Source organism: Pituophis catenifer, unplaced genomic scaffold (assembly GCF_029215685.1).
Source record: "Pituophis catenifer annectens isolate HBS135680 unplaced genomic scaffold, rPitCat1.0.hap2 SCAF_2, whole genome shotgun sequence".
In the NCBI taxonomy this organism is placed as follows: Eukaryota; Metazoa; Chordata; class Lepidosauria; order Squamata; family Colubridae; genus Pituophis; species Pituophis catenifer.
In genome coordinates, this window is record NW_027256882.1 from 256,181,268 (window position 1) to 256,195,232 (window position 13,965).

The 13,965-nt window shown below is 36.9% G+C and overlaps 1 long non-coding RNA gene across 2 annotated transcripts in view; it reads right to left on the minus strand.

Annotated features, from left to right (window-relative positions):
- Window positions 1–11,401, minus strand: part of LOC139311354 (uncharacterized) — a 186,431-nt gene extending 175,030 nt beyond the window's left edge. For both annotated transcript variants that reach the window (XR_011599940.1, XR_011599939.1), the window contains exon 1: window positions 11,324–11,401. This is a non-coding gene — a long non-coding RNA (uncharacterized lncRNA). The remainder of the gene's footprint in view (window positions 1–11,323) is intronic.
- Window positions 11,402–13,965: the final 2,564 nt, after the last annotated feature.

Genomic DNA, 13,965 nt, shown 5'->3' on the forward strand with positions numbered 1-13,965 from the left:
TTACAATATATAGTGGGGACCTTCAAACACACTTCCCTTCATGTCAGTTCTATGCTACTGCTCATTTGTCTAATTAGGAGTCTTTTAATAGTTCTCAAATCCACTACTTTTCTTTTTTAAAAAAACTAGTATAGAGAATATTTATTAATATAATGCCAAAATCTATTTTCTAATTTCTTGGAAGTTTTCTCTCTGAAAGAAGCAGTAATTTTCAAACTCTTTTTATTATTTATTAATTTTGGTGCTGTTTTTTGAACTTACTTAAGTTACTAACTAGTTACTAAATCTGCATTACTATTAATCTTCTCATCGTTCTTATCACCCATCTCCTCCCACTTATGACTGTATGACTGTAACCTTGTTGCTGGTATCCTTAAGATTTCTATCGACTGTTTCCTAATATGATTTGATTGCTTTTTTGTTCCCATGACTATCATTAAGTGTTGTACCTTATGATTCTTGAAGAATGCATCTTTTCTTTTATGTACACCGAGAGCACATGCACCAAGACAAATTCCTTGTGTGTCCAATCACACTTGGCCAATAAAGAATTCTATTCTGTTCTGTTCTGTTCTGTTCTGTTCTGTTCTGTTCTATTCTAATTGTAGCAAGGGGTGGAAAATGCTGTCATTCATTTTTCTCTCTGATTTCCCTTCCTGTCCTGTCTGAAAATTGACTTGTGGGAGGAATTCCCTCTTGATATGACATGGGGAACCAAAGAAGCTGCAGACCATTGGAGAGATAAGATAATGCAAGATTAGATACTCATACCTTTTTCTGCCTTTGACAAATTACCACTAAGATAAATATAAGAATTCAACACTTTACTAATAATTACTCCCCATTTGTAAAATAAAAATAAAAATCCGTTCACTTTTCATCAAAGTGAGCAGGAATTATTAAAAGAAACATGTAAGAAATTTTGAGTAGAGCTCTCATCTTTACATAGCTATTCTGCCACCATCTCGCACAAAGCAGGCTTTTATCGAATAAATCTTCTCTTTTCCTTTGCTATGAAACAAGTCAAGAGAAAAAAGAAACAGCACACAGTTATGCAAATAAATTCTTGTTTAGTATTAGAGGTGAGCATTGACCTTACACTCAAATGCAAACTGAGAACTGTCACCTGAAGAAAAAAAAAACATACAAAGAAATATCTTCTTTCCCAAAAAGTTTGCAATCATTTTTTTTATTGTTATTATTTTAAAGCCTGCAAAACAGAAAGCATCAACTAGAGGGTGTGTGTTTTTCTTGCTTTTCCATAAGGTTCTACTTTAAGACCTCCATATGCTCAGTTTTAATAATTTGTTTTCAGAAACTAGGAACAGTTCCAAAAGCAATTTTTGAAAATAATGTGCTTCTTGTTAAAAAGGAAGAAAGAAAGCTGAAATCCAGGTACTACATCACTGCAAGGTACTGTAGGAGATATATTAAAAGCAACTTTAGTGGGAAAATAGTTACCTGTATATAGCAGTTGGGGGGAATTTTATTCCTGTTTCAAATAGTGGGTTTCATTAATTGTTAGTTAAGATTCCATTGGAGAGTTGATGTCTTTCAAAGTGGTTATCATTTAATTATGCAGATTATTATACATTAAGCAGCAGTTTCATGTCACTATTCCCATTCCCATGGTATCTGTTTTTATAATATACGCTGTTGATGTATTTTTATATTTTTCTATGTCTGTGATTTTTATATGTGGTTTTAGCCATTTGTTATAAACCTCCCAGAATCACCTTCATAAATTAATTAATTAGTATTTACAAGGATGGAAATGCTCTGAGACCGTAAAATCTTTCTCCTTCCAAGTCTTGTACTCAAAGATAACAATGTAAACCAATCAAGGTTCGCCTACAATCTGTCCAGTTAACTAACAGGAGAGTGCAAAGAATGTCATTCAATTAATCCCCTACTTCCTAAACTGAAGTCAGTCAGGAAAGAGAAATAAATAAATATTGCCAAGGCATCTACTTCCCCTATCAGTCCATACGCTTCTGCACTCACATTCACTTGTGTAGTAGTTGAACTGCCCCTCCCCCCCAAATGGCATATTCACTTGCCATACTGCCAATCCTCAAATGTATAAATATTTTGTGTCTTGTGAGAAGACATGCTAGTAATTCTAAAAAGAGGCATTTTTCTCAGGAGGTGTGACTGTGACTGTATGTTATTATGATGTCTGTGAAGAAAGGCAGGTTCTAAATGCATGCACAAAGAGATAAAGTTTAAGAACAAGATGCATAACCTCTCTGAGAGAAGTAAAGAAAAGTGGCAGGAGAAGAGAGAGAGAGAGAGAGAGAGAGAGAGAGAGAGAGGGAGGGAGGGAGGGAGAGGGAGAGAGAGAGAGAGAGAGAGAGAGAGAGAGAGAGAGAGAGAGAGAGAGAGAGAGAGAGAGAGAGAGAGAGAGAGAGAGAGAGAGGTTTAGTACTATTGCTGTGTAATCAGGGGTGGGCTTCAAAAATTTTAGTAAGAGGTTCTCTGCACGGTTTCTGGGTGGGCATGGCCATGGTGGGTGTGGCCTAGTCTGCCTCCTGCACCATGGCAGGGGGGGTGGTTCTGTCCTCCCTGGGCTCCGGAGACTTTCCTCAAGCCTCTGAGAGGGCGAAAACGGCCTCCCCAGGTTCCAGAGGCCCTCTGGCCCTCTTCCCAAACTTCCAGTAGGCCTGTTTTTCACTCTCCCCAAGCCTCCACACGCGCCCTGCACTTACCTTCATCCAAAATGGGCTGCGTAGGGACTCCTGGGAGAGGAGGGGCAGGGTGGGCAGGGGCAGCCAGGAATGGGATTTTGGGGTTCTCTGAACTGCACAGAATCTTAGAGGTTCTCCCAAACCCCTGCGAACCCCCAGCAGCCCACCCCTTTGTGTAACTATTAAGTTGACTCAGGAGTTGGAAATTAAACCAATAATGTTTTCCAATAGGAGATGATGTTGATGAGAAAAGGAAAGATAAATAAGTAGGCATTCCAAAAATAGTTCCACTTCCTCTCGTTAACACAAATGATGTGAATTGTTAAGTTGTATTTGAGATGGAAAAATGAATGTCAAGAAAGTTAGGCCTTGAATAAATAAGTAAAAGTAATTTGAAAATAATGAATCAGGCAGTCCAGGGAACTATCATTATGGTAATAAGTTAACTATTAGTTTACCAAACTCACCGAAGGGTGTCCAAAATTTTTTAAAAGATAAAACTTAATTTATAAGTTTTAAATTAAAACTTAATTTAAAAAATTGTCTACATGGTTTCTAGCCATGGAGTGGGATTTATATCCTGCTGGGTTGGAAGAGAACATCAAGTGCAAAGAATACTTATTAGGACCAAAAGAGCAACATTAAATCTGATTTCAAATATTTAGATCCAGTTATTTGGCTTTCTAATTTGATCTTGTAGCTTTGCTTGTAAAATATGTACACAGCTTTATCTGTTCTTGTTTTATCTTATCTGGAATATTTACCTTTTAAATATGCCGAAAACACTACTGCCAACAACTAAATGTTTTGCAGCACTCTCCTATTATTACTATGAAAATCAGGACATAGAGTATATTTGAAGCTTGTTGTTTCTGGAAGACATTTCCATTGTGAGTCCTATCACAAGGCTATCAAGGGAATTCAGGCATGAGAAAGGGTTGTGCAACATGAATGGAACTTCCAGATATAATCTCTTGTGCAGAAAATATATTGGAAATTAGACATCCCATGCTTGGGAATGAAAGCTTGCTGCTCTCATTCCATTTCTCTGTCTTTGTTTGCATATATGCTTACAGAGAAAGCCAGCTTCAACAGAGCTGATTGGGTTGGGGAGGGGGCATAACTATTTCCAGACACTTTTCCTCTTCTTCCCTTTCTCCAAAACATGTTGGTGTGAGAATATCCCAACATTATGTGAAGGGATTCTTCTTTGGATCCAGTTTCTATGTCAATCTTCTCTGTGTTTCATTTGTTTTGAAATGCAGCTGATACAACTAGGAAAACATTAGCCTGGCTATGCAACATTTGCTTATCTGGAGCTGTTAATTGATTGCAGATCTTTTTTAGCCAATTAACCATGTGGCTTTTAATTGATTAACCAATTAAATGTTTTTCAGTTATGACTTTTTTATCGCATTAGTGTGTTCATGCTGTCAATCATATCCTTACAACTAAACACCATTCTAGCCACAGGGCTATATCTGGTATGCACAGAATAGCATTACAAGCCAAGAAGGGAAGCAATGTGAGTCTTAGTTAAGAAGATCACTGTTTGGGTCATCGGCAGTTTAATGTATTTTCAGGCTGGAGCACTAAGAATGAATGCAGGAATGGGAAGTTTGTATGACTTTCCCCAGCCATGAAAATTTGATTGGTATTTTCAATATCCATATGCATATGGCCAAACAGTGTCGACTGGCGGCCCCTAGGGGGAGAGCCTTCTCTGTGGGGGCACCTACCATCTGGAATGAGCTCCCCCCGGAGATACGGAGGATCCCGGATCTGGGCTCCTTCCGCCGTGCTGTGAAGACCTTTTTATTCCATCAAGCGGGCTTGGCCTGATCTCTTCCCTTTTTAAATATGTAAATTTTAATCTGTTTTTAAATTATTGGGGTATTTTAATTTGTCTGGGCCAAAAAGTTTAATTTTGATTTTATCGGGTTTTTAAATTTTGTGTATTTATGTATTTTATTGTTGGCTGTTCACCGCCCTGAGTCCTTCGGGAGTAGGGCGGTATACAAATAAAATAAATAAAATAAATAAAATAAAATATAGGTAAGAAAGGAAAAAGAAGTAGGAAAATCCCATTGATTTCTGTTCATATTGTTTCCCATACATGCACTAATGCTTCCAGGAGTTCAGCGATGCCCAGAAATGTATTTGTTAGATGTCTTAGTTTACATTTTAAGAAACGTATTTGAACCTCCAGAAAAGATCATTGTCACATGGCTATTGGTTGGCCAAATTAAGAGGGAGAATTTCAGACATGGAATCTAAAGCTTGAATAAAGGAATATATTCATCAGGGACATTAAAATCACATCCATAAAGTCTCCATGCTTTTTTATTATTATTATTTTCTGATTTGCACATTTGGGGAATGGATGCCTAACCAAAAAGTTTTATATAAGCACAGTCTTGTATCCAGTATTTCAAAAGTTTGAAAAAAATACATTATCTTCCCATTCTGTAGAAGTAATGTGGTCTGAGAAATGTAAAATAAAACCATCTCTATTTTTTCATGTTCAAAAAAGAGAAAAAAGATTAGATATTTGAGCAGTTACTGCTAGAGGAATGTAAGACAGAGATATATGCTAAGACTTATTCAGGCATAAATATTTCACTGTGCCTGGGGTGAGGACTGCTTGAAATAAAGTTTAGCATTTAGCTCCATTTATCTAAAGGTAGATTTGAGTGACAAGTGTTTGTTGTAAGCTGCAATTAATGTGTCAATTGTTTTTCACGTCACAATGATTTTTCACACATAGTAATGGGTGTATAGCTTTAAATCAATCTAGCACCATGGCAATAAAAACGCCTGAATGGTTTTCCCTTGGGATCTGGGAAACTGCTGCACTTAGTTCTTGATCCCTACCAGTAAGTCAGGTAACAGCTCTACTATCAAATGGGTAAGTGATGAGAAGAAGGGGGAGGAAGCACACCCACAGCTGCCTCAGCTGTATTGATAAGCATTGGGGGTGATACTGAAAAGAACTTCAACATTTATGGATATGCACTGGTGTGAATGAAGTTATGATCCAGTTCTTTTTTATAGACCAGGGGTCACCAATCTTTCAGCCTCAGGACCACTAAATTCATAATTTTAAATCCCGCGGACCACTAATATGATCTGCCTAATGACCGGCTGGGTGGGCCATCGATAGGTGGTCATGTGACTGGGTGGGCATGGCCAAATCAATGTCACTCACATCGAGGGGCGCTTCGCCAGCCTCTACTAGCCCCTCCCCTGCCAGCCACTCCTTGCCTGCCTGTTCGGGCTCCTTAGGGCCCCAACAGGAAGCAGTTAAGTAGCCATCATAAGAAAGAGTTGGCAAAACAGCTAAGTTCAAATTGGAACTGACTGAGAAGGAGGCTCAGTAGAAGCACCTCATTGAGGACTACGAGCATAGGCTTTCCAAGCAGAGGGAAAACCTGCGGGAGTGCAAGGTCAGGTACTGGCACTTGGAGGCTCAGTGGGCTGAGATGGTCAGCCAGTTCCAGGCCATGATGCAGTCCCATTGGAACGAGACCCTCTGGTTCTTTGATACCAGCATTGCTTTCCTCCAGCCTTCATCCAAAGCCCCACACCAGGAGGCTGAAGCAGACCCCAAGTCGGAATTTCTGCCCTCCTCCGACTCACACAAGAAGACCCTGAAGGGGGAGACGCTCTGCAGCAATACAAATGTTCATTGCCCGTATCTGTCCCAGGGGTCGTAGTTTGAGGACCCCTGATTTAGTGCAATGTAAAAAATGCAAATAATTTTTCTGTGGACCACCAAAATTTTCTTGAGGACCACCAGTGGTCCACGGACTACCAGTTGGTGACCGCTGTTATAGACAACAGTCCTGTTATGGTATTTCCTTTAGTGATATGAACAAGGTTGAGTAGTTTACAGTATAAAGCAACCTGGAGTTAGCATTGCAAAACAAGTTTGGAAGTAATTGTTGTAAAATACTGAATCAGCTATTTAGCCTAACCATTTCCTGATGTGTAAAATCTAGGAGTAGAATATTACCAATACCTGGACCACCAGTTGATACTAGAAAACTCTACTTGTCTAATGATATCTAATCTGGACAACCATTAGATAAAGGAGAATATTTGAGGCTTGGGGTGGACATGACGGATCCTTAGTGTTCTCTTAACTAGATTGTTGCAGACAGTTCATTACCCGCAATAGCATTAATACTAGCACTGATGATGTTACCTAGTTTGGGTAATGAAATGTCTGCAAGAAAACAATCAAGTTCGGAGAGCACCAAGGAACCCTCATTTCAATCCCAAACCTCAAATATTCTCCTTTATCTAATGGTTGTTTAGCACAGTGGTCACCAACCAGTGGTCTGCGGACTACTGGTGGTCTGCAAGAAAATTTTGGTGGTCCACAGAAACATTATTTACATTTTATATTGCATAAAATACTATTTATCTTTTTAAAATATTCATATTAGTGGTCCGCGGATTTAAAATTATTATTTAGTGGTCCCTGAGGTCTGAAAGGTTGGTGACCCTTGGTTTAGCATACAAATGAACACTAATGGGACTGAAAAAGATGTCTCAGAAAGAGGGAAGGGGTGATGTTTCAGAGAGAAGCAATAGGTGCTTCCCTTCTTGCCACACCTAGTTTGTGCTTCAGGCCTCCCTAGCAGGTACTCCCTAGCAGGTACACTCCCTATAGATCAATTTTCGAGAACTGCAGTCCTTGCCAATAGAAAAGTATTGTCTATCCCTACTTTAAGTAAGAGAGGTCTGGAGAGGATATTAAGAAGAAGCTACAGCAGTAGTATTTTGCAGTAATAACTTAAACTCAGACCACATTTTAGGTATATCTTCCATGGGTGGTTGAATAGAATTTAGTCTCTCTCCCCTCCTGTAACACTCTACAGAGAGATAATAATACAGGCTTCATTTATAAGCTTGTTGTAAAGGAAAATTGCAGATATAATACATTCAAATCTTATAATTGCTTCAGTGGTCACCATGGAATTCTGTGAAAATCATCTACAGAAGACTCAAGATTATTATTGCTTGTACTAAGCAATGTTTTATGTTTAATTACAACAGAAGTATATTAATATAGCAATATGTTCAGGTAGAATTAGTGAATTTTAGCAAGCAATCAGGAAATACGTATTTCACTGATATAAATTAGGAAGGTCTGAAGTGTGCACCTTTCTTATTGATTGTACTTTCTTTTGAAAAGGAGATAATCTCCAAATGTGTTGGGTCAGTATGTATCTGTTTATCTGGAGCAGCTTCTTCTATTTTTGTAGAGTAGAATTGCAGTCTGAATACTACATACAAACCTCTCCTTTATTTGAGAATTGATACCCAACATTTCAATCCCAGAGATTCTTAGAACAATTAGAATGTGAATGATTATAGCTCATTAAAAGTTTTGTGCCAGTGGAAGGAGGGAGGGAAACTTTAGTAAAGCCTCTTTCTACACCAAAAGTCTGCTTGAGGGTTGAAGAACCTTTTAGGTTGGTCTGAGACACGCAAGCAAGACAAAGTGGCAAAGAGGAAAAGGTGATTTACTTCTTGAATGGCAGTCCTTTTTTTTTTTTTTTTAGCAGAAGCAGACTTTTAGGTCTCAGAAGGCCCATGGTAAGGCAAACAATCCACAGAGTCATACAATAGCTATTGAAAAAATGTCAAAGGCAAAAAAAGATATTTGAAGAAGTATTTTGATTCCCAGAGTGTTTTTATAGCCATCTCTTTATAAAAATAATGTATGTTGCTCTTCATTAAAAAGTGTGCTCAGGATAAAGGCTCTATCAGTTTACACAAGCAGATTAAAAACTCAAACTATTTTTTAAAAAAACCCACCAACAATTGTCTGGTTTGTATTCAGCTCTGCAGCTAGCCCATTAAAACATATTAACAGTCTCTCTACAAAACTCCATAGCCTTTCCTTGTGTGTGTGTGTGTGTGTGTGTGTACGTACGTACATGAATGAACATGGATTTCATTTTTTTTCTCTGTTTCTTCTTTCAAACATGTGTTCACCGTCTGACCTTGAAGAAGTTCCCTTTTTCCTTCTCAGCCTTAGTCATTTTTTCTGTTTCCTATCTATATATGGTAATACTACAGTAACCCACATTTTAGATATAATGTCAAGACAAGCCTGATAAAATTGAAAGAGTCAGGATTTGTTTGTGAAAAGTTGTTGTCGTTTACCCTAGCCTTAGGGTAAGGGAGGGGAAAAAAGAAAGAAAAGAAAGCAAAAATGGGAAGTGCAAGAAATGTTCATTACAATTAAACAATGCAGTCCCGTGTGCTAGATAAAAGGTGGAGAACTTTACTTATGCCTTTAGTTTTCTTTCATTTAATTCTGAAAATCTCTTCCACAATTTAAAAGAAATTCTTATTCAATCAGATGCAAAAGAAATGGCTTTCGGGCAGGGTTCTCCATGTTTTGGAAAGATCTCCTATTCTTATATTTGAGAACTAACTGTGGCGTTATTGTAAACTTAGTCGTTTACCTATGCTTTTTCCATTGAGTATGCATGTGTATGTTTTCTAACTCACATGTTTACACTTTTTAATTGTTGAACTGATTAAAGCACTTTCTGGGTTTATTTTAGTCACTGCTTTAATATTGTTGTAACACATCACATTGGGATATGACAGCCTTAGCCAACCTGTAACTAAAATTAAGAAACTTTTCTCTCATCTCTTTGAAAATGTCATCAAAATGTCTTCTTCTCTCTCTTCCCCAATTGAGAAAAATATGTCAAAGTGATGTATCACAACAGATTTTAAACAAAAGTAACCAAGAATGTAAGATCATTTAAAGATTTGTTAGCTCCTTTACAGAAATCAATTAAATTTAAATACGCTTAATTCAATCTAGATTGTGCCCAATGCTAAAGTCAGAAATCACAGAGAGAGAGAGAGAGAGGGAGGGAGAGGGAGGGAGGGAGGGAAGGAGAGAGAGACAGAGACTTCTTTCCTTATTAGTTATTTGCTAACAATCTATGCAAAAATTGCAATTGCAAAAATCCAGATACATAGTGGAAGGGAGCAGACCTACAACTTCCTTTGCTACTATCTTCGAGTCATACAGATTTTTGCTCCTTGTTTAGTCTGCTTAAAATTGCACAATAGAGTTGTGTCTTTGTCTATGTATGTTCATCTGTTTCCTAAGGGCAAAACAGTTTTTTCCCAAGTATGGTTCCAGTTGTGCCTGCTTACACAGAAGTAATCATTGTCCTTTCAGGTTTTAGCTTTCTCATAATATGTACTTTCAAACCTAGCTCTGAATATGTCACAGCTCTCTGTTCAGTAGCCTCTTCAATCTTCAAGTGACATTGCAAAACTTGAGTCTTTTGATACCTATCATTTTGAATTTGAGAGATTATGGGCACTATTTCAGAGAGAGAAAAGGAGACCTCAAAGTCAACCTCTGACATAATGTCTTGCCCTTTATTTCTGTATTTCAGTTTGATAAAACGTATCATAAGGGTCATGTAATATGACTAAAATAAACCAATAAATAAATAAGCATGAGCCAATCATAGGATGATTTAAACCTTTTCACTTGCTTTTACAATTTTCTAGCATTTTATTAAGCAATTTTGCATTTACAAATCAAGAAAAGCTCTATGGTTTTGCTCTTTTCTTTCTTGAACCCATGTGCAACTTCTTTTTTTTTTAATAATTGTATAAACAACAGTGCAGAAAAGATTAAAAACTGTATCGTGAAAAGGAGTCCCAGTGGTAAAGTTTGCTATAGTGGCATTAGGGTAAGTGTTCCCAATTGCGAACAGGTGGTAAAAACACAGATCCTACTGAGAAATAATGAGATGTGTATACATAAGTTTAGGAACCTCCTGTGCATCTTTTTCAAATGACATAAGACAACTTGAAATTAAATTTCATTTGATGCCAGATGAAAAACAAATGTTTCAGGGAAAAAGTTTTTAATACAAAATTAATTTGTTGTATATGTGCATGCCAGCACATGCCAGGTTTATGTGTGTGTGTGTGTGTGTATGTGTGTGTATACACACACACACACAAATCTTTTATAAAACCTTCCTAATGAGCACATACATGTATAAGCATTCTGCGGGTACTCAAATCCTTTGTCCTTTTTCACTATAAGGTTGTTGCATGAATACACACATACACACACTCTTCTGACTGAGTTCTGATAAGAGGGAGAGGTTTCAGACTGAGGCTAGATGACTTTTTTTTTTTTTCCAAAGCTACTATGTTTGCATTCCATGTACGAAAGGTAGGATGGCAGCAGAGGCATCTCCAGGGAAAGTCAAAAAAGTCAAGTTGGGGGCAGATGTTTCAAGCCATGCCTCTTACGAGTGTCTTTTTATAAGGATACTTTTATCAGCTCTATGCCTTTGTTCTGCTTTGGGCACATTTCAAGGGAGATTATATTTAACCAATGCATGATAACTGTTTTTATGAACAGAAAACACAATGTAAGTATTTTAGATCCAAAATACTTTTAATGGAAATTAATGAAAGCCTCCTATAGTTTAAGATTTGTTTTACCAGTTTAGATAATGTTTCCAGTGGTAGGAAACCTAGATCATAGAACATAAGACTATAAATGAATACCATATTATATACTTTAAAATCACATATAATAATAATACTTAGTTACAGCTTACCGATTCAGCTTTATGAACCCTACTTTTTAACTGCACCAGCCCATTCCTAAGGCACTGGAATATCTCCCAACAGCACCTCAGTAGGAAAGACAAAGATTTGAAAAGTCGTTTCTGCTATGTATCATTTGACAGGAAGTCATGCTATCAGAATGAAGCCTCATAGGAATCAATCTTACATCCATACATGGCACATGTCCTAGTTACTCTACAGATATGAAAAGGGCCATTAGGGCTTCTTATCAGCTATATATTGGTGTAATTAAAAGGTTTGATAGCATTAACCTGAACTGTGAAAGTCTCCAGACAATGCACTCTATCAGTCATCTGACTCTGCACTTTAAACAGTGTCTTTCTCCTCTGCTTTTCAAAGGACACAGAGGCGATTTTACTGACTTATTTCAACTATAATGCTTTTTTAAAAAATATTATTTCTCTCTGTGTTTATGTATCTTAATTCCTCAAACTCAAATAAGATGGCAACCTGATCTGATCATGTGGATTTTATTGTACTTTGGCATTCTAAACTAATTGTTTAATCATGTTAATTAACATGATGCAATTAACAATCGGGGACCCTACCTCTCATTGTAACTTATACTTGCTGAGACTTGTACCTACTACAATTTGCATTGAATTGCAGGCAAATACATTTTACTCACCCTATTGTCTTTGAAACAGTACTTGGAAACATTTCCAGGACTGCATATTTGAATTTTAGGAGGGTTGACATCAATTTCCTGAAGACAAGCTCTCTGCTCTCTTACTGCTAATCAATGAAAAAAGGTGGTGAAGCTATGCCCTGGTGATCTGATATAAGGCAGTACAAAGTATTCACATTACAAAAGAAAAAAAAAGACAACATTTCTCTTAAAGATAGATCAGGTCAAATGTTCTATTGTTGCAAATTAAGTGTTGCCAGCATAACAGTAACTAAGCTTAGATGACTGAATTATTCCATTTCCAGCAGTCATTCATGTGCTGAACCAGTCCATGCCAGGGCAGATGGGGAAAAGATCCATCTACTTTATAGGTTAGTTTATTCAGCTTTTGTATTTTCTGAACTGAACTTTCACTTCCTGAAATCAGCACTCTTCCAAATTTGTGATGCAGGTCATAGTTAAAAAAAAATGTGTTAAAAACGGATATGTGAGAAGAAGATATACCAAATACAGTAAATTCTCATGCAAAAAACGTGCATATTTGAAAACATGCATACCAAAAACATCTATTAAAGAGAAGTGTGTATGAAATGTATTAATACAAAAGTACACAAATTAATCTACAACCAGGATGGAATGCATTTAAGACAGGAAAAACAAGAACTGGACTGAACTGAATGTTTCATATTTGCCCATTTCTTGTGAAATATAGGCCCTCATTACCCATATTGAAGAGGTTGTCTGGAAGAGAGAATGGCCATGTATACATTTAAGGTTTTTAAAAAAGAATTCATAACACATGTGTATGCAGATTAATGTTTGTCCCGTTTTAATTCTTTTTCTTTTTTCTTTTTTTGCTCATCACTGGTGCTAGGAAATGCAACAATTTAAATTTGCATGCATTTAAATTAATTAAAATCAAATGAAAGTGCCAGTAGGTCACAATCTTAATTTAATGCCCTATTACCAGCTGCAAATCCTGTTGAAAATAATATTCCACGGAATGAAATAAAAGCACCTGTTTCACTCAACTGCAAAAATCACTTTCAAAGAATAACTTCTTGTTGGTTTCTGTTTTGTGTGCATGGAAAAGATGAAGCTTACATCCCTTATATATTAGACTAAGCCAGGACTATTCCCACACTCCACCACCCATAAAATACGTGACCTTATGGGATCCTTTGTAATTCTCACAGGAAACTATAAATTGCCAAATGCATTCTTCCCTCTTGACTCATAATTTGTGAGACGATAATATAGAACAAAACAGCCTGTGATTTACTGTATTTTTTTTGTGTGTGTGTGTGTGTGCACTGTTTAACTTGTGAGAATTGGCCATAAGCAAGCAAAGTAATGGGGAAAGACCGTAATAGATTTGTACCAATTTTTAACTTCATAAAAGCCTGTATATTTGGCCCTTTGGAGAGAGCAGCAGGGTGAATTTTGGAGATAAAAAGGAAATGCTTTAGCATCAGTCTTAGCAGTCCCAGAGAATCATATTCCATATTCCATTTGGAATGAATGGGATAGGTATTGTTTAATTTTTTTTAGGTTACTGGATATGTAATAGAGAGTTTAGATACAATTCTTCAGTGTAACACTCCCTCCATCACCACCAGCTCTTTTTTTGAGATAACAATTCATCACACTATTGACATTTGGTATTTTATTATCCTAACCATACAAGCTCAGCATTTATACAACACATTTGAAGTACACTTGCTTGCTAGTAAATAGGTTTTCAAAACTCATAATGCAAATTAGGTAGCACCCTCAATAGCCTTGAGAAAGCAGGAGGGGCAGAAGCAGCAATGGGAACAAAAAGAATAATTTTGAAATGGCTGCATCGTTTAGCTGGTGTTAAAAAGTTGCAATATGCAAGATATTCTTAGGACTGTGTGAGATCATGTTGGATGAAAATGTATATATAGTAAAAATGTACTTTAAAATTATATTGCCAATTATACCGTTAAGATGTGTTGA